A 26,482-nucleotide genomic window follows, 5' to 3' on the forward strand; every position below is an offset into this window, starting at 1 on the left:
TCACATGATGTTGCACATTTCTAGGCAGCGTATCTACTGCTAAGCACTGGACAAAATATCCACAGCCCCTATTGGAACAAGTATTGCTAATCTAACTGTAGCGATAGTAAATGCATGTGAACCTACAGGGGCACTGCCAGAATTCTTCTTATTTTATCAAGAGTAAACTAAAGTCTCTTAATATTACACTCCCCAATTCCTGGCCAAGAGAATATACATTCTCCCCACTCCACACCATCCTGTGTCCAATGTTCAGAACACTTTGGATAAAAGAAATCTGCATGTCAGAAGTCACCCAGAAGCTGAAATGGTGACTGCAAGGTGCTCCTTGCATAAACCAGTTGTGTACTCTCCTCAAGTAAAGCGTCATTGGAATAGATGTTGCAAAGTGCCCCCTCCTTGGTGACGCATCGGTATTGTTGCCCCACTGGCAAGATGGAGAATTTTACCCAGACCCACGGTGCTGTCCAGTTGGAAGGGCTTGGAGGGGAGGCTCCTCTGGGCCAGAGGAGACCGAGCTGTAAGAAGACTTACACTGAAATGGCCAAAAGATTTTTGCTTTGAGGCACTGAAATAATTCCGAAGCTTGCTACTAGTTTATTAAGAAAGTATTCAATGAAACAATGCATGCTGAAATAGGATTCATAGGCCTGTTTGCAATTTTAAAATCTTGGTATTAAGGTATAGAAAATGAAAGAGCAATTCAAGAGGAGAGCTGGAAAGAAGATGGCATAAGAGATAAATTATATTCTTTGCAAGTCCCTTGTGAGAAGATTAATCTATGATTTCTATTTTTCTGAATGAAATTATTCTAACTCAGGCCTGTGTGTTACTTGTGTGCTTTATATAATAGGTTTCTATTACTCTCAGGCTGTGCAACTGGTGTGTGGTCAGTAATTGCTTATTGAGAAGATGGAACGACTGTTTTATGAAAATAAGTTCTACTTTATGCAAGCAAATTAGCTGTTAGAGCATTCTTGATTAACATAGTTATATAAAATCTTCAAGTCTAGACTGGCTAATGTTACAGTATAGATTACTTATCTTCTAAGACATAGAATGGAATTTTGGAATTACAGATGAATAAGTGAACTGAAAATGCAGGATCTCACCAACATCACCATTACAAATAGTGACCCACTCTTCACTGGGACGTACACTGCTGTTGATGCAACCCTTTTCATTTAAGACAGCTGCAACGGTGTATACGCTTTTCTGTAATGAAGCTGAAACCTGCTTCAATCCAGTGGGGTTGGATTGGAGGGGAAGGAATGAGGTACAAAGAGACTATATGGCTGTGGATAATATGTATCAAGTAAAATAATTCTCTAAATACAGTCTAGAATGTAACTGATAGACTTGATGAGTGTAGGGGTGAACGTGGGATCAGTGACTTCCTGTCGTTACTGTCTTAATAGCGCCTGCAATAAACTGAAAATACATTGAGTATTTTCAAGAACAATTTTGACCTTGTTCCTTGCGACCATAATTTTATCCATGAGAATCAATGGCTTTCATTCATGCTGATTCCTTCAGTAGTCTACACGGACAAATAATTGCGTGAGGCCAGCAGGGAAAATGAGATGCCTTCGTATTTCAAGAGGACTGCTCCCTTCTGACGGAAGATAACACGCTGCGTCTTTGTAAAAAGCATCATAGATGCTCTTATACTGAAAACAAGGTCACTGAATCTTGCTTTTCAGAGGTTTCAATAATGGAGTCCGAAGCCAATCCATTCTGCGCATCATGTTTGGAACTTGTGTTAAGTCCCATGCAAGTCAAGCAGCACAACAAATATTTACACTTAGGATGAGTAACGCCATCAAGGGGATCTTGAAAATGAGGGCCAGATGGTACAGATAAACTACGTGTACATTTAGAGGTTGGAGAATATTCCAAGCAAAGGAAAATTTTGGGGGAAATATAAAAACATTAACCACCGCTGCTTAAAAAGCCGAGCCGTGCCCAGAAGGGGGATAGGACCTGATACAGTGGAGAGAGAGGAAGGCCAGGCAACGCCAGCCAGGACCCCGGCTTCAGGGCAGCTCATGATCGGACACCCCCGAGGCGATAGGTCGGGGCACGGGAGGGAAGGAAACAGGCCCAGAGAACAGGGACAACAGGAAGTCTAGGTTGTAGAGAAAAGATTAAAAAATCTTGACACAGAAACATTCTCTCCTTTCCCCTCATCAAGGGCCAGTCTCTTTCTCTCCACAAAAGGCCCATTTTCTTCTGCTCAGTGAAAGGATCCTGCCTCAGGGCTGGTTGTGGAATTTTCTTAGCAGTTTGGAGGAAGATTGGCATCTTGACAATTAAATCTGACCTTCGGGGTTGTAAGGTCTGACCCAGAGATGTAAGTCATTAATGAAAAAGAAATGGCTTATTATGCAACCAAAGAAAAATAATGTGTTTGAAAGATGGAGACATTTGTTCCTATTCATTAGGATGCCAATTTACTAGTAGTTTGCAAATTGTGCGGTGGTTATTTGTAGTAAGGCTTGTAGCCCCCGGGGGCTGTGAAGTCGTTGGAATGTCGCACTGTCACCAGCACACAAGCAGCATGAAACTTGCCCTACACTTCAGGATGGACTTGGATGGAGTCAACAAATAGATTTTTTTAAGCAGAATTTCCCTGGTTTTGAACGATCCCGAAAAGTTATTTGTCCCAGGTTATCACTAAACCCCTGCTTTTTAACATGTGGTCTGTGGGATCTTGAAAACATTTCTTAAGCATCACTTCGCTTTCTTCCAGGGCTCTTTGTAAAACTACAGGTACTAGAACTTGTGAAACGTGCTAATGTCTGGGAAGCTCCTGCCGCCCATCCTTGGGGGCCCCGCTCCGCGGTGTCCGAGCGCCCTGCCCAGTGCGGGTCTCGGCCTTTCCTGGCACTCGGGTTTGCAGCCCTTTGACAAGAAGCCCTGGCAGACGCCAGATGATCCTGTTACCCTTGAGTGAGAGAAACTCTTTTCTTAAAATGAATAGAGTTATGTTGAACTAAGCCAAGGGTGGAAGGAATTCAAATTAAGCAAAAAATAAATTCTGTGATTTATGATTATTTTTTACCTCTTTAAAATGGTAGCTAAAATCTAGCTAAAATAAAATTGACCATCAATGGCTGGCTTAAAGAATTCCAGGGGCAGCATATGGGCTCAGATGTTTGTGGCTGACACATTGTAACACCTTCAAGAAGTGGGACCTCCCTCGCTGTTCCCTCGGCTGTATTTCCAAAGCATTTTCTCCTCGGCTTCTGTCCATCTTCCAGGCATGTCTGGCCTAACGTATCTAAAATAATGAAATCATATTCAGAGAAAGAGATGAATAACTTGACCCCAAAGTAAACATTAATGATGCCTATTTAACGTTCATTCATTTAGGAGTCCGACAGAGGAGTTTCTTTGCTGTGTGGCTAGTATGCTGTCTTTCCTGTGTGGATTTAGACTCATTTCCTTTAAAAGCCTGTCAGGTGATAGATCACACTCATACTAAGTAATCAGTGTAATGATTTGCCCCTAAATGAGCTGGATACTTTTGAAATTTTAAAGCTGGGGGTTCATGAGGAGCATTTCTCAGTAGCAATATTTACTTGTATTTCTCTGGAGACATCTAGTGGAGAAAGCACAATATATGTTTCTAGAAGCACAGACTATCGATTTTGCATTTTGATTAAAATAATAATTAGTATGAAATTCACATGAAAAAATATAAACATTCTACATGCATATCAAAATGCCAAACAACTGAAGATTAATAATGGCCTCTTATATAAAATATTTTATAGCAGACTTAGATTGACCACAATAAATGATAAAAAGTGAAAAATCTTGTATTTTGTATGTATGTGGCTGAGCAATGAATTGCTCCCCTTTTCATCTGGGTTTTTTGTTGTAGTGTTTGTTCTACACTGGTAGACAAGAATAGTCTAGTGACAAGAACAAGAAATTGTGATGTATTTTTCTACCTCAGTAAATGACTGAAATAATCACTTCCTGGCTGATTTCACTCACGCGTTCCCCCTCACGTTTATATGCCCTTTATTCCTCATCTCTGGGGGGCTTGAGCCTGTTAGCATTGGGAGTTTTAGTTAGATCTGGACAACTTTATTTCAGAGACAGTGCAGATCCCAGTCACCATCTGTCTCTCCTTTCACAAATAATTCCTAATACTCTTTCAGACCAGACTGTAAGATTACCGACAGATAATTATTGCAATTAAAAAACTCTGTAGATGTCCATGTCTTATAGTACTAGAATTTCACCACCCCGACTGGCCCATAATGGCCTGCTAGCAAAGTGGTCTGAATTACGTCCATAATTCGTAATCATCCATTCATCACCTCCTGGGACCTTTTCCCTCTGAAATAGAAATATTCTCAGGTCCAGTACTTAGCCCTCTATCTGGTGGTATTCCTCTCTTTATTTGTCCGTGGCACCATTGTCCTCAAATTCTATTTCCAGTGTTTGTGATTCATGGTCTGTATTCTCTCTCCCTCTCCATATCTGACAAGCTTCTTACATTTCTTCCAAGGAAAAAAAATCAACTAGAGTAGACTTGACTTCTCACTTTTTGACCATAATTTGTCTGCCACCGTGAAAGACACTGAATATATTCTGCTCTAAAATAAACTTGTTTCTCTGCTTCTCCAGATATTGATCTTTTATGGTTAATTTCCAGTTGCAGAGATTCAATTTTGTTACCATTAGATTCTTTCTTCTTGCTTTCCCCATAGGTCATGAGAGTCCCTGCTTTCCGTGTGCAAATTTACTTGAAAATTTCACTTTCTAAATGCAAGCATCTGATGAAGGTTTTTATTCACTACAATTTTCTTGTATGCAAATGAGTTTTGGGATTTTGTGTTAGGACTATGGGGGAAAACCGAAAGGGATTCACTTTTGATATTCATTTTATGATTCATGTGCAACATGCTTTGTTTTCATTCTTCTTCCCAGAGATACCCATATTTGTGGAAAAAGCAGAATTAGACAAGTCACAGGCCCTCGGGTCATGTCTACATGCATGACCTACACAGGGTTCGGACATCATTGTTTCCCACTGTTCCATCATATGATGAAGAGTTTATTAGGAAAAGTTCTCGGGGACAAAATTATTCAAGTGGACATGGAGATTAATACTGTGGCTCTTCTCCAGATTAAAAAAGAGGCCTATAAAGATTAATGGAAGCTTTGGCCTTTAAATGGCAAAGAACCTTTGATCTTTAGGTCTGCTTTTAAGTTTCATAGAAACAAATACACACACAGTTGTACATCTTTGCCTACAGCAAATCATTTTCAGTTGAAGCCAAGTGAACTCTTAAGCATGCACACATTGGTTAAAATAATAACAATAACAAGAATTCATCCAAATGGACATATTCGTGTGCATTAGCTCTGCTTGGAATTCAAACACAAAGTGAAATATGGCAGGAAGCCATCGTTTTGGGTGGGAATTGATAGTACTCCTGAAGTAATAAACTTTAAGGGGCAGGCAGTAAAAAAACCACAGAGGCTGTAAGTTAATAAGTCTTCAGCCTGAAAGAATATTTTGGGGTTTTTGATTTCAAAACGCATGATGTCAAATTTTCAGTTGTATTTCAGTATCTATCAGCATATATTTTTACTATGCAGAAACCTTTTCTCCAGTTTTTTTCTCCCCCTGCGCTGTCCTTACGTGAGTAATAGCCGAGGGCACTTGCCCAAAACAAGTCATTTGCCCAGGTTGACCCACATTCGGCCTATTTCTGCCTTGACAAAAAAAAGAGTTGACGGGACGGAGCTCACTTACCGTCTCTGGGTGTCCGTTTATCTACTGGTACCTAGCAGCGCTCCAAACTCCGTGGCATCTAATAGCACCCTCGGTATTGCACGCATGGTTTCTGTGGGTCGGGGACGCTGACGGAGCTCAAGGACGGCGACGCATGAGCCATCCTGCTCCGTGATGTCTGTGGCTGGAGCTGGCAAGACCGGAGTGGCTGCAGTGATTCCAGCAGCTGCCGGCTGGAACCCCTCCGACCGGAGGAGGCTGCACCTCCGAGATGGTGCCCCCACGCACATGTCCCCCCTCCAAGGATGACCGGAAGGCCAAGCTCAGCCAGGGCCATCAGGGGGAGCATCCCACGTGGCCCCTCCAGCATGGCAGCCACGGAGGACTTGGGCTTTGCACGTGGCAGCTCAGCCCTTCTGCCTACCAAGCAGACTATGCACGGGCTTTCATGAGCCGCCCTCGGGGCGCGCACGGAGGTCTCCTGTTGCATATGCTCATGGTAGAAGCTGTCGCAAGTCAGCTCAAATACAAGAAGAGTTCTCACAGACCCGTTTTTGTGGCTGAATAATATTCCACTCTATGTACTATAATGCATAATACAATAAATACATATAAGAGGTATATTTATATATATTATATGAGTGTTGTATATAATATATATGCCACATCTTTATTTACCGATCTGTGGACATTGAGGCTGTTTGTATGTCTGGGCTACTGTGAATAATGCTGCAGCTCACACGGCGATGCAGGTATCTTTTTGAGGTAATGGTTTCATTCCTTCGGATGTCTACCTGGAAGTGGATCATATGGTAGTTCTACCTTCACAACTTTGAGGCGCTTCCATACTGTTTCCCTTAGCGGCCGCACCGATTCGCGTCCCCACCACCAGTGCCCGGGGCCCCCTTGCTCCACGTCCTCACCCACACTTGTTGTCCCTTGTCTTTTTGACATTAGCCATTCTATCAGGTGTGAGTTGAGATCTCATTATAGTTTTGATTTGGATTTCTCTGATGGTCAGTGCAGTTGAGCCCCTTTACATGTGCTTATTAGCCAGTTGTATCTCTTCATTGGAAAGATGTCTATTCTAGCCCTCTGCCCATTTTTAATTGGATTTGTTTTTACTATTGAATTTTGTGACTTATTTATATATTTTGGATATTATCCTCTTATCAGATGAATGGTTTGCAGATATTTCTCCCATATCCCATATGTTGCCTTTCATTTTGTTGATTGTTACTTTTGCTGTGCAGAAGCCTTTTAGTTTGATGTAGTCCCACTTGTAGATTTTGCCATGCGTGGGTGTCTGTGCAAAGAAGCAGTGGCCTCTTATAGATTTTAGGGACTGGCTTTGGTAAGGAAAGACCTCTGCCTATGGTGGGGGGCATGTTGGAACTGTGGTGACCCTGGGTTTAGTGGGGCAGGGCGCAAGGGTAGGAGCACCTGGTGGTCTGGGTCCTGGGTGGCATGATGTCTCGTTGGCTGAGATCAGCAGCTGCCCAGCCCTTGGCATGTGATGCAGGGACTCACAGTGGCTGCAGCAGCTGTTGAAGTCCTCAGTGGTGACCCCAGACCCTGGGGCTAAGAACTGAGCAGGCAGCGGTAGTGGGCAGAGCCGATGGTGTGCACACTCCTGGCTGCAGGTGCCTGTGTAGCAGCAGGGGCCTGATGCAGCTCCTTTGTATTGGTAGAAGCCAGGGCCAGCAGGAAGGGCCTGCGCCAGCTGAGGGTGATCAGGCGGCCACGGGGGTCCTGGTTGTCTGTGTGAACCTCTGTGGCTTCAGGGTCTCCCCATGGGTGGTGCACGGCCGTGGAGTCCAGCGAGGGAAATACGCTGGAGTCATGCAGGTGCACAACTGGAGGGCTTAGCGGAGCTCAGTGGTGCGGGTCGGTGGCAGAAGAGAGGGCTGGACCCAGAACACGAGCAGCTGTGGCCCTGAGCATGGGCTCACACGGTCACTACATGGGCGTGGGTGTGGCAATAGAGTCAAGTGATGAGGCTCAGGCCAGGGGCACGTAGGTGCATGCTGAGGGGCATAGCTGCACGTAAGCCCATTGGTGCAGGCCAGTAACTAGAGACAGGGCATGGCATTGGGGGCCACTGGGGGGGCTGGCTTGCACCTTGCATCCATGCAGCCACAGAGACCTGGATGGCTCCTGCTGTGGATCCTGGGCTCTGGCATCAGGGAGAGGGGTGAGAGGGAATGGAGAGAGACTCAGGTGGCTGGCCTCTGTGAATGTGAAAACAAAAACTGCTGAAATCTGCCGGGGTCCACAGCGGCTGGGCTGGCTCTGGGTTTTTTAGTGGCAAAACCTTACGGCTCACCCTGCAGAGCAGGTCCCTGAGAATTGCAGGGGCTCCCACTGTGCAGGTGATATGGGCAGTCTGTGCTCTCCCTTCATTCCCAAAGCTGTCTCCATGCATCACAGCATCCCTGACCTCTGGGTGGGGAGCCCAGACAGCTCTTTGCTGTGGTGCCCCGAGAGGCCAGGAGGCTGTTGCTCACCCTGTTTTTCTCAGCAAGGGGAGCTCTTCCTAGCTGGGTGCTCCCCTTCGGCTCTGAGCAGGGTCATCCTGGGAGGGGGGTGGGTGTGACGCACACAGGAGGCTGTTCTTCCTTCCTCTGTGTGCAGCGATTCTCAGGACCTTTGGCCCAAGGTGTTGCTCAAGTTTCTGTGGACTCCTGTGTGTGCCCAAGGCTGTTTGTGTTCACGGAGAACTGTCTAATTGTTGATCTTGGTGGGGGGCTCTCATCACTACATCCCCAATTATGTGCATTGTTGATTTTGTGCTTATGATCAGAAACACACTCACAACATTTATATTTTATTTAGGTATTACATGCATGCTCTTCTAGCTTGAAAATCTGACAAATTCGAAAATGAAAGTGCACTTTTAATTTTGCTTTTAGCACCATGACATGTTCTAGATTTCTATTCTTCCAAATTCTTAGTTTCATTGTAAGAGCTTTTCATTAACGTCTTCGTAAAATAAAAATAAGTGATTTGTTTTCCTTTCAAAGCTATAAGAAGATGCATTTCCTTCATAGCTTATTCAGGCATGACTTACTTCCTTTGAGATTTTATTGACAACCTAACCAATCTGGAATGTACCAGATGAAACATTTTTTGGTAAATATCTAGTAACTAACATTCTAAAAGTTGACTTTAACTCATCTATATATCCAGTATTAATCCTAAAAAATGTGAAGATTCTATATTTATATAGGGAAGAATATTTTGACCACCATCCAGCTAATTTGGCCTCTGAAGAACTATTACAGGAAATATCCCCATCAATGTTGGTTGATGTAACTGCACTTCAGAATGATCTGAAGGGCTTTTAACAAATAGCCAGATGACCACCCCAGAAAAATGTGGATCAGTACTTCTTTGAGAAACAATAATAAGCAGCCAGGATGGAGAACCACTTGTTCAGGTGGTTCTGACACAAAAGTGTTATCAGTTGGGTTTTGTTCCTTTGAAGTTATTCAAACCAATACTTTCAGCTTTTAATTAATTCAGCATGTAAAAACTCTTAAATGGATAAAATACTTAGAACTCAGTATAAAGGTTGTTTGTGTCTTTGGAGATTAGTTCAAAATAAAGCAATTACACTATAAGATTCTGAGGTGCTCTTGACTCAGATCGTGTTATATAACTTCACTCAGCGGAATGGTGCGCAGGTCAGGCGGACAGTGATGCAGGCTTGCTTCCAGACTGAACTGGTAGTGACCCAAACCAAAATCTAAAGCAGAGGAAAGAGTACAAGACTGCCTAGGAAAATTCTTTCTGGCTATGTTCTCAGAGACACCAGAAAAACTCTATCTCTTCCAGACTCTTCATCCCTTTAATGCCCTCTTTTGTTTGATGTAACCTGAAATTCTACAGTATAGAAGTCTTTTTTTTTAAAGAATTTCCTCTGTTAAGGTATACCTTTTCTGAGAAGCAGGAGTAAAACTTTAATCTGTTATCAGATAATTTTTAAAGGTAAAAATGAGTTCATGATCTTTCTGTTTGAGATTAGATTCTGATAAGAAAAATTAGGAGAAAAAAACACTTTAGGTACACTTACGAAACTAATACTGAATCTATACCTTCGCGGAGATTATTTTCTCTTCATTTTTCTTCTTTCATTCTTCTCTATAACCTGTGTATTGGATCATTCTTTTCACAGAAACTCATACATTACTGTGGAAGTTAAAAGGGAGATCTGAATATTAATAAAAGTAAAAAGACTTAAAGAGATTAAAACTTAAAGATTTGGGGTAAAGAGAGAGACAGTGTTGTTTGTTTTAAAGAGGCCGCCACTGGGAGGTCAGGTGGCCTGGGCTGAACCCTTGATTATCCGTCATGAGCTTGTGAGAACATGGGGAAAATCACTTAACTTCGCTGTACTTCAATTTCCTTAGCTGAATAATCAGCTAATAATATCTGTCCTGTCAACTCCTTAGAGATATTTTAAGAGTTATTTTTAAAGTTGGAGGGAGCTTTTAAGTATATGTCCAAATGAAATAAATCCTGTGTGTTTTCAAAGTTAACAGAAATGAACTCACTTAAAATTGCCAAGTCACTATTTATGTCCAGTGAGGCCCTCGAAAGGCACTGAGAGATACCTATTTTTCCACCTTGACAGGCACGGCGACTGATCTCAAGAAACTGTTGTGCAATAGCACCACACATAACAGTGAAAAGGCCCAGAGTTATTTTTTGTTGAAGGTGGAGGGAACTGTGTGTAAAAGAGCTTTTTAAACTGTAAAGTAGGTGAAGGAAGATTGGAAGATAAAGGATCAAGACCCCTATGGGGGGAAGAAAATACATACTTTCTCGATCTGTTCAGGAAATGCACTCTGGGGACATACTGAGAGAGCCCAGACGTAGAGAAAGGGCAGGCCGAGTGGACAAAGGTAGTGTTTGCTGAATAATTTTGTTGCAAATTAATTTACTGCTGAATAACTTTACAGGATCTGACCTAACTGTATTGTGAGGGTCACACAGTTAGGTCACCATGACCCTGAGATGCTAATCTGACAAGTCTTCAAAATGGAGAATCTGCAAATTAAAGAGAAGACAGTATATACATATCTATATCCACACACGTTCATATAGGAAAATTATTCAAATGTGCCAACACGACAGACGGTCTACATTTGTTTAAATGTAAATTGTAACTAGAAATAAATGTAAATTGAGTTTTAAAAATCTCTTTTTAGTATTTTATTCAGAAAGATACAAGACCCTTGTTGCTGTTGTGTTTGGTTTTTTATTTTTTTTTATTTTTGGCTGCCAGAAGAAATAGACAGTTGCCACTGATTTAAAAGTAAGGAGAATCTGACCGGATTTCTATTTTACTGGTGTGCCCTACGAAGGCAATTATGCTTATACTCCTTATTAACATGTAAGCTGCACAGCCCCAAAAGATGTTTCTGATTATTTTGCATGGCGACTTTGAGGATAAGGCTTTATATAACCTCATTATGAGGTTGCATTAAGTTAGAGCTTCGGCGTTCTGTTTAAGGTCTTTACACGTCTTATCTATATGCCGCTATAGCATATCAAGAGAAACTAATCTTATGAGCATGTCAAGATCATTGTTGCTATTTCTGTTGGGGATCATGTTACCATAGTAATACATTCCCTGTGGCTTATAAAAGACTTATTTTGCTTACGTGCTATTTTTATTTTATTCAAAATGAAATAGAGATAAAATTATAAAAATGTCTTTCTTTTGTCTCCAGTGTTAATGGTAGTCTTGGGCGGAAGGATAAAGGGAGCCAGTGCAGAATCTCTCTTGCGCGGCTTCCTTCGGCTACGTGCTCGCTACTTAGCCAGCATCCCAGTCACAGTGACCGTGTGAATGGAAATTAGTGCCTGTGTGTATTTTTTTTTCCCCTTTTGATTTGTGGTTGTTCTGAGTGGGGGACGGAATCAATCTGCTACTGAAATTTGGTCTGGATGTCAAGGCTGATGATGCCACACAGCACATAAAGGAGAGAAAATTATTGATGACTTACGTAGTGAGGCTTTCTTTGGGAAGCAGGTAGGCTCCCAAGAAGGTGTAAAAGTAGTTCGAGAGGGTAGGAAGGGGGAATAACTTTGGCTTTTATTGGAGTTAGAATGTGGGCCCCAGGTGTGTGGGCTCAGCGTTCACTTGGTTTGAATTTCCCACCAGCACCAAGAGAGACGGTGCTCATGAACTTTCTTATTGGTTTATGCATCTGTGAGTCAAGAGGGGAAAAGAGAGAGCTGGCGCTTGGAATCTTCTAAAAATGGAGTCAAACTACTGATAGTCTCTTTATTACACCTTTATTATCTAGGCAGACAGTAAAGACACGAGTGGAAATTAGTGTGTGTGTGTGTGTATTTTAATATCATTTAAAGAAAATGATAATTTACGTTTGTTGATTACATGTATCACTGGGATGGTTCTGAGTCGCTGCCACAGGACACTTGCCTGTCCCAGCAGTGCAGACGGGCAAGCAGAGCCCCATTTTAAGCAGTGCCCTCTAGCTTCCTGTTTTCTTACTCCTCCATTCTCTTCTTAAATGGAATGGGTGGGTTGGAGATAATGATTTCATGAAACATGATCAGCCTACAGAAGTTCAGGCCTTACCCCCTTGTTCTGTTTGATTGTTGTTGTTGTTTGTTTTTATAATCCACCCTATGTGCATTCCTCTTATGCTTACAGAAACTCAGTTAATTGTAAATATGTGTACGTGGCAGGAAAAAATCTATACTCTTATTTTGTGAACTTTTACAAATAGTATTTTGCTATCCGTATGTATACTTTTTACTCCATGGGATGTTTTAAAAATCATTCCATGTATTTATATGCAGATTTTGTTTGTTACTCTGGCTGCTGAATGTTAATTCACGTTTATGCCTACAGTACAGTGTAGATACCCATTCCCTTGGTGATAGACATCTAGAAATCTCTTCTTCAGCCTAGGCTCTTTCTCTAATGTCCTGGGCTAACACTCTATCTGGAAACCTCCACTTGAAAATAAACATTTTCTTCCCCAGGAATCTCTCAGTGTGCTTATGTATGTATGTGTGTTTGTGTGAGAGAGACCCTAGCATTGTGCAACCTTTCCCTTGTTTCCGTGGCATCTCTGGGTTCAGCAAGAGGGCCGGCCATCAGCCTGTTTGGTTACCACATTTCTGCACCTCAGAGAACTTTCAGACACTTGACTGCATTCAGTTCTCATACTTCAGTAAGCCTAGTGCTATGATTAAGTCCATTTTATGGCTAAGGCAACAAGCTCTTGGTGAAGGTAAGTTAGAATAAGGCCCAAATAATGGATTCTGGAGGAATTCTAAAATCTTCTGACTTTTCACATGGCATTAGATGAGCCAAAATAAGCTACTGCCAACTAAATTGTGATAAATGGGACCCAATTGTGGTGAACTTTTTAGTGTGGTCACTGGGGCTCAGTAGTACCCAGAGCAGATTCAACAGGAGATGAAAGGCTATGAATTATTACAGTATGGAAATTTACTCTCAAAATTCCTGAATTTGACTTAGTATAAATATCTTGCCTGTCACACCACAAGATAGCCTGCAATAGCTTTGATGTAATTATAGCTGTGAAGTATTAGCTTGCCACAGGACCACATCGAGTTCTGCACAACCACGAGCAGATCTTATATAGTATGAGAGGTTTATACAGGAAACTCCAAAATATAGCATTAAATCAGCATTAGGTGCCATTTCATATAACTCCTCAAGGTTGCTCATGTGGGTAGGACTTCAGACGCTGGCTTAGGAATCTGGAAACTTAGATTCCAGGGTGTTTCCACCTCTAGCTTGCTGTGCAACCTGTAAATATAATTTCCCTTCACAAAATCTACTTGAAATTCGAGTGCTGGAGTAATTGATTTCATCGAGTCTTTCTATAGCTATGGTATATTGTTAATTTAAATGAGATAACAGCTCTTAAATATTCCTCTAAATGAGGAGTTCAGAAAAAGATCAAATGTTCATACATGTTGGTAAAAGACAGAAATACCAATGGTTCTCTATTGCTTGGATGAATAATTTTTAAAAAATTTGCACGTTTCAGGAGTGTATCAATTCAAATATTACTGCAGAATAATGTATTAGGTGAGAGAATCAATTATGATGACAGAATGTTTAGACATATGTTACTTCTGTGTAGGTCAAAGCAACAACTTCTGATGTTCAGAGAATGGCATACCAACTGCACAGTCAAGGGTCCTTTTATAATAAACAAAGCAAACGGAAAGTTAAGAGCTATACAGTTTCATAAAGTTTCCATCCTGGAGAGGAAAAAAGACAAGTGGTATTGCTTCTCTTCCTTTAGGTGAGATTCTTTGAACTGGTTTTGTGACTCAGAATGGCGTCTCTCCCTGAGGCTGCAGGGAAGATACATACCTGCGACTTCGTACATTTCTGAGGTTCCTTTCCCTAACTAGAAGCATTCTCAAATTTAACCCTGGATTTCTATTAGCTGCCAAAACCTCGCGAGAGCAGGACCGGAAGCTCAAGGAATGCAAAAATATAAAAGAAAAAGGCAGAGAGTTTGTTCTTAATGTACAGAATGGGTGACGGTCTATTGTCGCAGTCGGGCAGCTAGCGCATGAAACAGAAGAACTTGAATCCTGGCACAATGCTACCAGCTGTGTGATGTCAGCAACTTTTTAACGTTTGTGACCCTCAATTTCATTATCTTTACCATGGGAATAACAGCACTTACTAGGAAAGATTTACAACGAGTAGTTTTAAAAGTAGTGCCTGAATCATATTTTGTGGCTTTTATTTTTACATTTAGCATTGATATTTCTTATAGGGAATTTCACGGTACTAATCAACAGAAGGGACATCTCTCAGGTATATGACATTAAGCTTATGCCACCGCCAGAGCTTGTTGCTGCTAAACTTTTTCCCACCAGGAAGATTTACCTTAGACAATTTCCACTGCACCAGGAGCCAGGCCAGGGTTACACCCTGCCTACAACCCAGACTTGTATGTACCAACGCACAAACTCACACTCAAGTGTATGTAGGAAGGTGGAAAGCAGTTTGAAGTCATCCTCGTATAGACCACCCTCTCCTTGACTGGAGTTGGCGATTCTCCCTGCCACGCTGACGAGCAAAGGACTGAGACCTGGACACACGCCTTACAGTGACTCTCCTCTGTAGGATATTCCCTCAGAGACGTCCCCTGCTTCTTGATGGGAGGGAGAGGCTGGTAATAAACGGATCATGATGGAATAACCTGGGTGAGAAGACTTAAAACCGACAACTGCATCATTTCTCTGTGTGCATCAAGTCAAGAGAGTGTTCTGACGTGAGGAACAAGCCCCTGTCGGTCCTGAGACCTGGTCGCCCATGAGCGGCAGGGTGAAGACGGGAGCAGAGAGGAGCAGACAGAGAGCATCTGTGCCCCTGTGGGTTCTCTTCCAGCCAAGTCTGCTCAGCTGCTGAAATCATCCCACATGTGGCAAGATCATATTCATTTTATTCTTGTCAGGCAAAGCTTGTGCATCAAAAATTTCTTAACAGAAATCTTAAGACTATGGTACTTTAAGGAGCAAACTGAAGCAGCATTTGTTAACTGTTCTCAGATCAGATTCATTCAGTGAACCTTTGTGAGCATCACGTCATGACCACAGATGCTCTGTTGGTGTGACTGTTTCCCCTGCACACAAAGCTCGTGTTGGCTTCTGCAGCTCTGGAACTTTCATCTGCTGCTATTATATGCATCACGTACCCCACGATCAGACCATGGAGACCTTTAGCAGAGTCCACAGTGATCGTTCTTGGTGGTGATAAGAATCAATAAAAGCGCAAAGCTCAGAAAAGACAGAACAGCCCATTAAAACTGCCCTGCCTTTATTAACCAAAAACACAGAGATTCAAATACATCTTTAGTGAAAAATGCATTTAATGTCACTCCATGCCCCCTTTTTCACCGTGGGGAATTCACTCCGGGGGCTCATTTCAGGGTGGATTTCTTTAGGCAAACATGGTGACTCTACATCTATATGCTCTCTAGAGTCAGAAAGCAAGGAAAAAGTCTTTCTTTTTATTGGTGTTTATGCAGTGGTTCTCTGACCGGTTCTCCAGTGTGGGCGGAAACGATTACCTGTGATGGCAATCAGATGTGTAAGGGACACTAGCTTGCTAATCATAATTTCTCCATATTTTTATTTTTGGTATAATATTAATATGTAAATGCAAACAATGTAACTCCACGTGCCCAAACCTTGAGGATTTATGAAAAAGAACACCAGGTCCCCCAACTTACCATGTTTGCAGGAACTTAGTCCCAGTAGTTTTCTGGAAATCAGTCCGAGTTCTAAATGAAACAATGTATTCTGCATTTGTCTTTTACTGTCAAGGGCTGGGATATAATCAGAAGATCATGGACTAAAAATACCCTAGTTCAAATCCCAGCTCCACCACTTAGCTGTGAATCACTTGGAAAAAATGACCAAAAAACTCCATGATCATCCATTTAGAATGATATGGGAATAATGTTCATCACAGTCTTGTAAAATTTTTTAGTTAAAAGACCAATACAATGGTGTTCATTATACCAAATTCTTGTGAAAATTATGAGGAAGACCAAGAAGTGTTCATTTTTCTTCTAATTGTTCTTCTGTCTTCTTTCTCTTCACCATCCGTCCTCTTCCTTTTCGTCTTTGAAGTGAGGTTCGTAAGTTAAAATCCATTTTACTCCACAAGCATGTCACGGGGCAAAGTACTAAACTTCTCTCAATCCCCTTTTCCTTTACCTACAGAACTTATCTACCAACAATGTTTATGAGTTACATTAAATAAAATATGTGGGAAAGTCTCCTATTATAAGTAAGTGTTCAAAAACGCATTTCTTTCCTCCATTTCTGTTCATCTTTCTATCAAAATTGTGATTTTAGAAAACCATTGAGTTTATATACATTTTATTCCTCCTGCTTTCTTATTGATAGGGGAAATTGGGATGGTAAGTGAAGCTAGTCACATAAAAGAACATTTCAAATCTTTATTCAAAAATATTTATTAGGTGCACCCGATTAGCCCAAGCACTATTCTAGGCACTTGAAACAGAAAACTGAACAAGATGGATAAAGCTCCTGCTTTATGGTCTAGTATTTTAGGAAGAAAGAGACAGAAAATACACAGAAAAGCACTGGATAAACAGGTTTCAGGCTAGGAAAAAGTTTAGCCTAGGGAGTTTTGAAAACTATCATAAAAATTGAGAGCTAGAAGTTAACTTATCAACCTCTGATAAAAATCACACTGGATCCATTCGCCTCTTTTGAGTAAGTTTATATTACTATCTTAACAAATCTCTGTTTTATTCTTCACTGGTTGTCAGCCACAATTCTCCAGGTACAAAAAATATTGGTTTCAGTTAATATTTTTGTATTTTTTTCATTCAAGAAATGAATAAATCTACTGCTCTTTAGGATCCTGGTTAGGCTCTTAATCTCTAATTACATGCCTGCTCACCTGGGCTCAGATTCTGTCAGAAACACACCCATCAATCCCTTAGAAACAAGGTACGTGAAGGAGGCACCCTGTGCTGCCTTCTTTTAATCAGTCTAAAAAATTAAGACACACAGTTCATCAAAGGTGTGGCTGATTTTTCCCAGAAAGGACAGTGATGAAAGTATTGCTTCCACCCTCTTCCCAAATCCACCAGGAACTCAAGAAATCAATTAATTTAGGAAATCGTACAACATACCAGAAACACCCTGTTTTATATCCTTGTTACATAGGGAACTACTCTTAATATCAGTCTTCCCAGCATCTATTTTCCCCTATGATATCTTCCCCAAATTGTTCTATTTTAAACTCTGAAATAATTATTTACTTATTTCATGCTAAATAAATGCATTTTAGAAAATCACCACTACGTTGAAAATAATTTCCACCAATTTTCCCATCCTGAATTCCTGGTTCTCACATGAGGAAAACACCTGCCCCGCGTGGCCGTGTCCTGTGGTCGTGAGTGACTCTCCACATCCCATGGATCTTGAGAGCAAAACATTGGGAGTCTGCACCTTTTTCCATTTTTAATACACTTTTCAACATATTGCTACTCTACCTGTGACTGTCATGTTGATTAGCTGCCACCCACCCCTGCTCTTCATTCTTGTTCCTGGGAAAATTCTGGCCTTATGTTGTTTGACCTCTTGGCAACGTGAACCGCTTTCTCCTAAAAATGCTTTTCTTTCCTATATCGCCTGATTTTCCATTATCTTTCTGGCCTCAGGTGTTATTAGTTAGTCTCTTCCTTTTCTTATGTTTGTACCCAGGCCAGAGATGCGAGCTTGCCTCTTGACTCCCCAACTTTCTTACCACCAGCTTGAATTGGCTGTTCAGTCAAGCACTAGGGTAAGCATAGGTTCTGTTTGCATATTCATTTCCTTTTGTTTCCATAAATTTCAGAATCTGATCTGTGCCCAAGTAGATCACATGAGTCATCTTTTTAATCTTTTTGTTTAGTAACTTAGGTCTTCAATGTCATGTGTTGAATGAGATTAGCCATAATAATAGTAATTCTGAACGTTAGAATAGTAAATATGCCCAGTGATGGGTGCACCTCGGGAAAGACCAGCTGGTTGTCTCGCAGGAGATCTCACAAGCTGGCCTTATGCTGATTAACTGGCCGTAGTTCAGTGTCTGGCTCTTTGCTGGCAGGCCCTGAAGTCTAACTGTCAGCCTTGTAGCTGGGTGCCATCTCTCACGGGCTCGAGTTACTGAAGTGCAGAAGCTTGCTGTCTATAATCAGGATGCCTACTTCTTATTTCCATGGATATAGCTGTCACAAAAATACAGCTATCCATGGTTCAACATTAGTAATGCATTTGCTCCATGAATAAAGCTTTAATGGGCTACTGCACTAGGATTAGAAAATCAAATTTTAGGTATGGTATCAGAAGTATGTAGCTACTGAAACCTCCATTCATTTAACTCCACAGTGGGTGGGCTTTCTCCATGGGCCTGAATGACCTAAACCCCTGGGCTAATTCCTCCTTCTGCAGGGCAATATGCAAATAGAAAGGCCCAAATCAGCGGCTCTGACTCTCCATTACCTTTTACATATAGGATTTCTCCAGACTGGCTGTCACCTGCATTTTGACACACTTTCTTTAGATACTCACTACATTCCATCAGCTTGCCATGCAGTCTTTTAGCCTGCAGCTCATTCACATGATTTGCATGGTTTTCTCTGGTCTAACTTATATGAGAGGAGCTCACATACCACTTAATCCTAAACTCTTTGGAATTCCTTACTGTTATTCTCATGCAGTAAAAAGGAAATCACGCACACGTGGTTGGTTCCTTATACTTGACAAAATACTTTTCCTTTCTTTTTCCATTTTATTTGATCATAATGATAACTGAGCTCCTTGGTCCAGAGTAGTAAGTTGCTATTTTCTCATTTTACAAGTGAGCCAATAAATACATTAGGATAAAGCAGGAAATTGAACATCTTGCTTCCAAGTCCAATAGCCAAAGCAGAGGATTCTGGCCAACAAATTTGAGTTGGGGGGTGGCTCTGGCCATTTTCATTCAGTAAACATGATTATAGCCAAATTCCCACATATTTTTGTGCCATGTACACTCACACACACACATCAGAATATTTGTATCCATGGATGACTATTATATTTATATATTTATAATATTTTTATATCACATTTCCTCAAACTGTTTTTTTCCGCCTGAAATCATCCTTGATAGAGACAGAAGGAGCCAGTGAAGGCCAATGCGCGAGGCATCGCCAGGGGTGCCAAGTGTTGTGGAGGCACAGTGGTGGTCTTGCCGTTTCCGTCCTCACTTGTTCCTCACCCACAGTGGAATTTTGGAGATGCTATGGGGGTAATTCAAGTGAGACCATTAACTAGAAATCTGAACAAGAATGAAGAATTTTATGCTTTAATACATGATTTAGTTCATCCTTGTTTTTTTTTTATATACCACCTTCAAAACAATTTGAGCAGTTAGATAGCTTTATCAATAAACAAGATAGTATCCTCAGAGACTACCTCATTATTTAGCTAATGTTTCTAAGGTAATGTTTCTAAGGTAATGGGAAAGAAATTTCATGTTATCCATTTTTTAATTAATGTAATTCTAGCATTGATGAATTTCTTTTCATGTGGTTGTGAGTCAGTAATTTCTGACTTTTCAAAATCTTGGATAACTGCAATTCCATTCACAGTACCATCAAAAATAATAAAAATCCTTGGGGATAAATAAATACTTAGGAGTAACTTTAACAAAAGATGTACAAAACTTATACTCTGAAAAATGACAGAACACTGTTGAAAGAAATTAAAGAAGATCTACATAAATGGGGAAAGATCCCATGTGCATGGATCAGAAAATTTAACATTCTTAAAATGGCAATACTCTCCAAGGTGACCTATAGATTTAATGAAATCCCAGATCAGAATCCCAGATATATATTTTTATAGAAGTTGAAAAGCTGATTCTGAAATTCATATGCAAGAGACCCGGAATAGCCAAAATGATCGTAAGAAAGAAGAGTCAAGCAGGACTCACACTTCCTGATTTCAAAGCTGCCACAGAGCAACAGTAATCAAGACGGTGCAGTAGCAGTATGAGGGTAATCATGTATCTCCGGGATATAACTGAGAATCAAGAAATAAGTCTGATGACGTACATCCATTGTCAACTGATTTTTGACAAGGTTGCCGAGACCTTTCCATGGGAAAAGAAGAATCTTTTCAACAAACCTCGCAAAAGCCACTTGCAGAAAAATAAGTTGGACCCTACATCACTCCATATTCAAAAAATAACAAAATGGATCAAAGACCTAAATCTGAGAGCTAAAACCATAAAACTTGCACAAGAAAACATTTGGCTAAATATTCATGACACTGACAAAATATTCTTAGATATGACACCAAAAGCATAAGCAATAAAAGAAAAATAAATTGAAATTCATCATCTTGTGCTTCACAAGACGCCATCAAGAAAGTGAAAAGACAACCCACAGAGAGAGAGAAAATATTTGCAAGTCATATATATGATAAGGGATTGGCATCTACAAAATACAAAGAAATCCTAAAATTCAATAATACAAGATAAATAACCTAGTTGAGAATGAGCAAAGGATCTGAATAATTATTTCTCCAGAGAAGTTATACAAATAGCCAATAAGCACATGAAAAATGCTCAACAACATTAACTGCTGGGGAAATGCAAATAAAACCACGAGCCACCACGTCCCATCCACTGGGATGGGCAGGACAAAAAAAAAAAATCAGAGAAAAAGTGTTGGTGAGGATGTGGAGAGACGGGAATTCTCGTACACTGCTGGTGGGAATGTAAAATGGTGAAGCTGCTGTGGAAAACAGTCAGGCAGTTCTTAAACAATTAGACACAGAGTTACCATGTGATTCCAGTAATTTCATTCCTAGATATTTACCAAAGGAAAATGAAAACACACATCCACACAAAACCTTGAATACAAAAGTTCACAGCAGCATTATTCATAATAGCTCAAAGGTCGAAACAACCCAAATGCCCATCAACAGACGAATGAATGAACAAAATGTGGTCTGTACGTACAATGGAATGTTACTTGGTCATACAAAGAAGCAAAGTATCATCATGTGTCACAGCATTGATGAGCCTCGAGGACATCGTGTCAGCCGAACGAAGTCACAAAACACCGCATATATGATCCATTTCCTATGAAAATCCAGATCAGGAAATCTATAGGGACAGAAAGGAAATGAGTGATTGCTCAGGGCTGGACAGGGGTCAGGTGGGAGGATAGGAGGCGACAGCTAAAGGGTACAGGGCTCCTTTCTGAGGTGGCAAAAATGCTCTAACATGGTGGTGATGATTGCACCTATCTGTGAATATACTAAAAACCTTTAAACTTTATACTTTGAGTGAATTGTATAGGATGTGGATTATATCTCAAAACTATTTTAAAAAGATACTCTTCAGATGATCAAAAAGGGCCAGAAAATTCATTATGATTGAATATAAATCATACTCAGCTTCCTAAAAGATAAAATAGAAAACTAATTAGAATTGTATTGACTTGTTTTGTTGTAGAAAAAAATAGTTACCCATTTATCATCTGTAAATTGGAAGTCAGGCTATTTAAAACCAAGAAACAAATCTTAAAATACTGTTTTTCAGAATCGATAGGACTCACTTCTCTTTAATTTTGTAGTGCAAACATGATCGTGTCCATATCTCTACTTAAAGAGACTTTTATCATGACAAGCTCCTGCGTGAAATTCTTTCACGATGCCCAGTTGTGTCCAGGATAGACTGACCAACTTTTCAACAACTACTGCTCACCCTCAGGAGCTGACATGGACATACACAAGCTGGGTTAGGCGCACCTTCTAGATGCTTCCCAGGGACACCGCACTTACCACATTGAATTTATTTTTTCCAGAAGATTAACTTGTTTTCAGTTCAGTGACTTTTTATGATTATATTCTCAGCATGTATCGCAATGCCTGTCACAACACATGTGCTTAATCAATGCTTATGGATGACGAAATAATTGCTGCAAAAGGCAATTTACCACGTGGCTGAGTATAAAAATGTGAAGATGCTAACTGATCAATGTATCTCCAATTAAATTTCTTCTAGGCATGAAATTAAAAACTGTCTTTTTTGTATTTCTTATTACATTTCTAAATCAAAGAAAATTAAAATACATACCTCATTTACCAACCTAGTCTCCTTCCACATGGCATGTCATAGATGAAGAAAAACAAATCCTGTCTACAAACTCTACTGCTGAGCATCGTTTATATGGAGAGCAATACTGTTTCTAATGTCTCACCATCAGAACGTAAGTGGGATTTTCCAGACATGCCTTGATGAACTCCCCTGGAACGTATGCTTCATATTTTCATCCCTGTGGTTTACCACAGGCCAGATCTCTAATAGGGGTGTGGAAGGTGATAGAAACTGAAAGTAAGGCTAAATATTCAGAATATCTGGAGATTCATTCAAGTTGATCCATCAATTAACAGTTTATTCCTTTTTCATTGCTGAGTGTTAGTCCATCATATGAGAGGAACCGAATTTAACCTTTCACCCACTGAAGAATCTTTGGGCTATTTCCAGGTTTTTTTATTTCTCAAAACTATTTTAAAAAGATAGTTACTCTTCAGATGATCAAGAAGGGTCAGAAAATTCATGATGATTGAATATAAATCATATTCAGCTTCGTAAAAGATAAAACAGAAAACTAATTAGAATTGTATTGACTTGCTTTGTTTTAGAAAAAACAATTACCTATTTATCATCTGCAAATTGGATACAATTTCTAACTTTTGCTTTAAAAACTAGCAACTCTGAATTTTATAGGAGAACCCGATTGTTTTTATTGATTAAGCTATTCAGCTAATTGCCATATTTCCAAATCAAAGTATTAAATATTTTGATTTTATTTCTCATAATGACTAAGCCAAAATTCTAGTCCATATTTTTTGTAGGCATTAGTGATAATTTTCCTTTCTAATGCAAGCCTCAAAAATGATATTAACATGGAAATTAAAGTCTTCATCAATTATTTTATTTTTTGTGCACTAAATTACTTTAATGGTTCATATATAGTTATGTAGTTGTACTTTCATTATTCTAGTTTATTAACTTTACACCAATGAATTATATTTCTTTTATGTCCAAATTATTTTTTTGTTTTTGTGCACTGTTAGAACCAAAAAGAAGCACTTTAAACCAATGACTGGTTGTTTTAATGGTGCTTATATACTAGCTTCAGATGTAGTGATCATTCTTCAGAAAACAGAGGATCTGATATTTTGGCAACCCCAGGCTTTTTTCAAATAGCAACTGGACTTCATGAAGAAGGACACATTTGAATTTTTTTTAAAGTTTTATTTCTGGTTTTCAATGTGATCACAGCAGTTTTCTTATTCTTCGTTTCTTCTCTGTCCGATTCAGGAACTTGGGAGAAATGGAATGGAACTGACATGTTATCTGAGCCTTTTTTTTTCCAAGCTCCAGAAATGTTTGGCTGTAATTTCTGGATAACTAAATCATTTGCTATCTCATAGAAATGATTCACCTTTTTCCTGTTACCCCAGTTTCACTACTGCCTGTCGACAACCCCCTCCATCATTCCCTCTCTGTGTGTGCCTGTGTCCCAGTCCTTCAAGATGACTTTCCTTTTGTCAATTTGTACACATGCTCAAGGACTTGGAAGAAAGGAAATGGGAAAAATAATATAGTTAACTATAAAATATAATAGTATAAACCTTTTAGAAAAAAAGCAGGAGAAAAATCTTCATGATAATCTAGGCCTAGACAAAGACTTCTCAGAATTGCCATAAAATGTAAAGTTAAGAAATCGGACTTAATCAAAATTGAAAAGTTTTGCTCTGTAAAAATCCTGCTAAGAGGATGAATAGACAAGTTATAGACTAGGAGAAAATATTTGTAAAAGACTTATCTGACAAAAGACTAGTTCTGGAATTTAGAAAGAACTCTCAAAAAACATTTTAAAAGAAGCCCCACATAAGTAATCTAATTAAAATGTACAAAAGACATGAACATAACATTCACCAAGATGACATATAATAGCAATAAACACAAGAAAAGGTGGTCAGTATCATTAGCCATCAGGGAACTGCAAATTAAAACCACAGGGAGATATGATTACACAACTATTAGAATGGATAAAATAAAAATTGCTGACGGCACCAAATACCAGCAAAAATGCAGAGAAATCAACTCAAGCATTGCTCATGAATATGTAAAAATGATACAGCCACTCTGAATACAAATTGGCTGTTTCTTATAAAACTAAGCATACAACTGCCACACTACCCAGTAGTTACAGTCCTGGTCACATGAAAACTTATACATGAATATTCATTGTAGCTTTATTTGTAATTGCCAAAAACTGGAAATAGCCCACAGATTCTTCAGTGGGTGAAAGATTAAATTCAGTTACTTTCATATCATGGAATAACACTCAGTGATAAAATAGGAATAAACAGTTAATTGATGGAACAACTTGAATGAATCTCCAGAGAATTATATTGAGTTGAAAAACATGGATCCCCAAAGATTACCTACGTGTGACTCCTCTTTTATAGCAAACTGGAAATGACACAGTTATGAAAGTGGAGAACAAGTTAGTGGTTTTTAGGGGTTTGGGATTATGGGGCTCAGAGATCGAAATGGTTAAAAAAGGGCCATTCCAAAGATCCTTGTGGTGATGGAAATGCTCTGTATCTTGACTATGGTTGTAGATTCACAAACTTTATATGTGATCAAACTGTATGAAACTAAATACACAAGCCTGCCACACAACTACAAGTAAACCTGTGACATCCGAACCAGATCTGTGGATTTTATCTGTCAGTATTCTGAAATATTGCACTATGGTTTTAAAAGATGTTTCTACTGGGGCAAAAGAGATAAACGGTCCATGAGATATTTTTGTATTCTTTCTTATACTGCATATGGTTCTGTATTGATTCAAAACTTTTGAAAAATTTAAAAAAACAGAAGAAATAATTACTTACTAAATACTGTATGGTGCCTTTGTTTTTCTCTGCATTTCCATTTTCCTGTTTGTTTGGTACTTCTAGCCATAGAAAGATGATACAGCAAGCTTCAGTATTTTAGAGCTAGATGAAACAGTTTCAGCCAGAAGTTTCTAATATCAGGCCTTTAAATGAATGAAATGCCCGATTTGCAGTCACTCCACAGCAGCTATGAAAAGTCAGCAGCTTCCTGCCTTTCCCCAGACCACCAGGGCATTTTTCATTCTGAATGCTGAAGCAACCCAGTGAGTTATTCCTGAGAGTAAATGAAGCCTAAGTACACGGATGCCCTGAAAGGAAGTCCGTGCACATAACGTACTGGACAGACAGTGCAGCTCTGGAACGCACTGATGGCTTCGGATAAATTTCCCTGGCAGAGACAGCCCGGGGACAGTGCGGCATTGCCTGGCCCTGGGCCTGTCGTCTCAGTCTTGGTTCAGCTTCATATTTCTCAGCTCTATCATTTTTCAGTTGAAAAGGCTTAATATTATTTAATACCTATAATTATTACCAATGTGCACATAGAATTATTACACAGGTACAGCCGAAGTGAAAACGAGGAACAGTGTATTTAGAAAACATTGAAGAACCAGCTCTTAAAAAAAAAAATCTGTGAACACATTTTGTAGGAAATGCAGGTAATATATTAATTCTGAATTTTTGTGTGAAAAGTTTGAACAACTATAAGTATTTAGATACTGCAGGAGAGGGTAAAGAAAATAAAATTACACAGAAATAAAAACTCGTTATCCAAGTCACTTATGACCTGATGTCTCATCTGAGTTTCTTTCTTTAAGCTTTAACTCAACCACTGGGCAGCTGGGTAAATTAGGATAATTGCATGAGTGCCCTGACCCTTAGTTTCTCCCATTATCTATGGCAAACTTATTTAATATGGTTCTAAAACATTTTTAAAAGTCATGTGATAACACTGTGTAAACAAAATGCCTTGTAACATTTTGAAATAATTGGAAAAGTGTATTTGAAGTTGAATTTAAGAAACTGCCAGAGATACTAAATTTCTAAATTCTGTGCTTACACTGGGAGGTCTGAAGTTTGGAAAATTAAGAAAAGAATTAAGTAAGGCCAAACTGAAGAAATAATTTTCAAAATTGTGAAAGCTATTCATAAATTTGGATTTTTAAACAGTTGAGTCATTGTAAACAT

General features: G+C 39.7%; 1 long non-coding RNA gene across 1 annotated transcript in view; it reads left to right on the forward strand.

Moving 5' to 3' along the window:
• The window catches only part of LOC118971283 (uncharacterized), a 335,368-nt gene that overhangs the window by 257,345 nt on the left and 51,541 nt on the right, over positions 1-26,482 (forward strand). The gene's annotated exons all lie outside the window — the stretch shown is intronic.

Source organism: Manis javanica, chromosome 1, assembly GCF_040802235.1.
Source record: "Manis javanica isolate MJ-LG chromosome 1, MJ_LKY, whole genome shotgun sequence".
In the NCBI taxonomy this organism is placed as follows: Eukaryota; Metazoa; Chordata; class Mammalia; order Pholidota; family Manidae; genus Manis; species Manis javanica.